The sequence below is a fragment of the Herpailurus yagouaroundi genome, unplaced genomic scaffold (genome assembly GCF_014898765.1).
Source record: "Herpailurus yagouaroundi ecotype Mexico unplaced genomic scaffold, PumYag 165, whole genome shotgun sequence".
NCBI classification, from domain to species: domain Eukaryota; kingdom Metazoa; phylum Chordata; class Mammalia; order Carnivora; family Felidae; genus Herpailurus; species Herpailurus yagouaroundi.
Genome location: NW_024412406.1, coordinates 30,810,152 through 30,813,620, shown reverse-complemented (window position 1 = coordinate 30,813,620; position 3,469 = coordinate 30,810,152). Strand labels below are relative to the sequence as shown.

General features: G+C 41.5%; 1 non-coding gene across 1 annotated transcript; it reads left to right on the top strand.

Annotated features, from left to right (window-relative positions):
• The first annotated feature begins 1,986 nt into the window (after nucleotides 1-1,986).
• Nucleotides 1,987-2,093, top strand: LOC121038368 (U6 spliceosomal RNA). The gene has a single exon (XR_005794324.1). It is a non-coding gene; the product is annotated as a U6 spliceosomal RNA (small nuclear RNA).
• Nucleotides 2,094-3,469: the final 1,376 nt, after the last annotated feature.

The following is a 3,469-nucleotide window of genomic DNA, read 5'->3' as shown; positions in this document are numbered from 1 at the left end:
AACATTAAACATGGCCCAAATTCTAGATGTATTACTTTATATCCTCTCATTGAGGATCTATTTAACTCAATTCTGATTACCCAACACAATATGCCATATGGCAAGAAAAATCAGTGTATAAAGAGACAAGTTTAGAAACAGACTTGGATGTGTCATAGGTGATGGAATCATCAAGCAGCAGATTTAAACTACTAGGAAAATGTCTTAAAGGCTCTAAGGGGGAAAAGAGACACCATTTAAAGATGGGTGAAAACCACAAATACAAGACAATTCGAAAAATAATCAAAAGGGAATGCTTGAAGTCAAAACCACAACTGAAATAAAGAATGCCTTTGATGGTCCCGCCACTCAACCGGACAAGAGCAAGGAAAGAAGCAGTTATCTCGAATACAGGTTAATATCAAAGGGCCCAAGAGGACCCAAGTTTGTCTCCATGCTTCATAAGAGGCCTTGGTGGCCATTCTGAGCCATAAGGGTGCCACTTTGATGACCAAATCATAACAGGCAGCTGGGTACAGAGGGTTACAGCCTCTGGGCCCGTGAGAGGCTCTGTTTTGAGAAAAGCAGCTTGTTGCCAGTGATTCCACACTACTGGCACTGGGATTTTCTTGCATCAGAAGCATGGTCAACCTATGGTCACCTTATGGCTACCATGGGTGCTCCAGAGAGGAGGTTGCTAAAGCCTCCTCAGTTGAAGGAGCCTCTTGCTAGGGAAGAGGCACTAGCGGGCATGACTGTTCTAATGCGATTGTGACAGATTCCAGAGGTTTTTGTTATAGAGTCCCTGATCAAGGAGGGGCTTATTTGCAAGCAAAGCATACAGGGACTTAAGTAAAATTTGGAAGTGAGGGACATGTTGTCTTCAGAAGCCAAAATGGCTGAAAAGTTGTTGGACATTTTTTACGTTGTGCGTGCTAAAAGATCAACAGCTGTTCCTCAGTCATGGCAAGTATGAGCAATCCTTTATTTACCAGTAATGTTTGGAGGCTGAACAAAATTCATAAGGCCTACAGTGTATCCCTGTGTGTTGTGAGTTCCTCTGCGAGTGGTTGTATGTCCCGAATGAGTGTGCCAAATGAATGTCCCTGAAAGAGGATGCAAAATGAGTGCGATGTCATGCTTGTGCTCCTGGACTAAGTTGAGGGAAGTTAAGTCCTTGCTTGCAAAGACTGTGTTCAAAGGCCTTGTTGCAAAGACTTGTGTGGCGAAGACTGTGTTCAAGGGCTTGTTCAAAGCCCCATGAGCAGACAGGTGAGACGTATGGTATCTCTTCAGAGTTGAAAGAAAACTTCAGCTGACAGACTGTTGAAAGAACACTGAACAGAACATATTAGCCAAATCCAATACGACATTTTTAGAGAGATTACCAGTTGCTGATTCGATAGAGCTGGTAATTTCAATATTTTGCACGGAGGTTTCAATGGGATCCACGGCATTAAGGTTGCAGTAATCTATATGAGGAGCCACGTTGTTCTTTCTGTGTTTCAGAACACGCTAAACTGGACTGAGTGAAGAAGCAATCAGGATAATTAGCTTAAAAAAAAGAAATAGGTCTTGAATGGTGGGTTTTAATCCTTGAAATCTCTGTTTTAATTTACATTGGGCCATAACATGTTGACTGGGGGAACATCTACGGGGTCGTATTTTATCCAGACAACTTGAAAATTCCAAAGACTAATTTAATTTTAACTTACTACTCCCTGGGTAACAGTAATGCCCCTTCTGAGGTATTTCAGTGTAATGGATTCTGTGGTCATGCAGAATTTAGGCAAGACAGTAGTCTTGATGGTAAAGCTGGGGCACATCTATTTGTACTTTTATATTTTATAAGTCTTTTAAGAGTACAGGGAAAACCTTGCGTAATATGTGGAATGTCCAGGTATGTCTGTAATTTGAGCCCAGACTATAAAGATTAAAACCATGAAGATTTGCCAGTGGATACATTTTGCAGATATTAAAGCTAAGTCAGATCCACAGTTGTTGAAAGCTTGCTTCAGCGAGCACTGTATCATTAAAATTGGGATGATACAGAGGAGATTAGCATTACCCCTGCACACGATGACACGCAAATTCATGAAGCCTTCCATATTAAAAAAAATAAAAAATAAAAGCAAAGCTGTTGAGACACAAAAGTCAATCAGTGGCCCTTTATGTTTTGTTATTTAATTACTTTAGTAAATTTTGGATTGGGTCAAATCGTGGACCTCTGTTTCACGTATTTCTGTTGTTTCCTTCTCTGTATCCAGGTTTCTATTTTTTCTTGTATCCTTCCTTTTTTTTCTTTTTTAATTGTTGTTATTGGATATACTTCAGACAAATTCCTCTCTACCTTGCTCATATTACATGAGCTTCTTCCTCCAGAGAGCCTCAAATTAGCGTCTCCATGGGTTGTGGCCTCTCCCAAGGCAACGGCTGCTTATAGGATTGAAGCTGGGCTTTATCGGCTTTGAATTAACCTCTTCACTGTGCCACAGGGGTGACGAGTGCTTTTCTCTGTAATCCCAAGGATCAAGATCTTTGTTGTAACAGCAGCACAGAGAGCAGCAGCAGAGGTATATTTATGGGTCATGGGGAGCCTTGTGCTCTTAGATGTGCAGACCTCAGCATTCGAGATAATGACTCCATTTTTCTTCTTTCTATTTTTAAAAATTCATTAGTGACTGCTGTTTCATGGGTGACCAACTGATGTTCCTATATGCTACACAGAGTACAAGCCTTTGAGCCCTTTACAGAACAGAGACCAAAACTTGGTTGAGACACACAACAAATTTGGTAACAGGTGGAAACTCTTTTCCCCCACACCTATCGTCAACCGGTTTTATTCTAAACACAGGCTGATATTTCCAGGCTGAGATGCATAACCCAAGGCCATGAAGGAAGGCCCCAAATTTGTATGACTGTCCCTCCAAAACCAAATATTGAAAATTCCAACCGAAGTCAGATAAATATGTAAGAACATTTCTATGGAACTCAACAAATGTAGTTCAGTGCAGCAAAACTCGAGCACAAGGTTGTCAGCCAGAAGTGGAGACATGTCACATACCATCCCTGGTGGCTTCAGATCAGTCAGTGAAAACATTTATTATTTACACATGGGGCTATTTGGGGATAGGCTCCCATGCAGGTTCAAAAATTGCTTGAAAGAGCAAGGAAAGGAGGCCAACTCAGAGTTTTCATTGTGTGTAGGGCATGTGTGAGGGTGGGGGGGTCCTACACATGGTCAGGAGCTTGTGTGGTTTAATCTCCCACAAGCGACACATGGGGGAGCATCCAGGCTTTCTTCAGATTGCCCAGAAGGGGCCGAGGGAAGAACTTAAAGCCTGATAGATCAAGCAAGGCAAAAGCAATCACTAAGGTCTATTGGAGCTTAAAAACATTATAAATCAGACTGATCCAATTGACATGGGTAGAATACATCCCAACAGTAGAACATACTTCCTTCCATATTCACATGTAACATTCACATTTT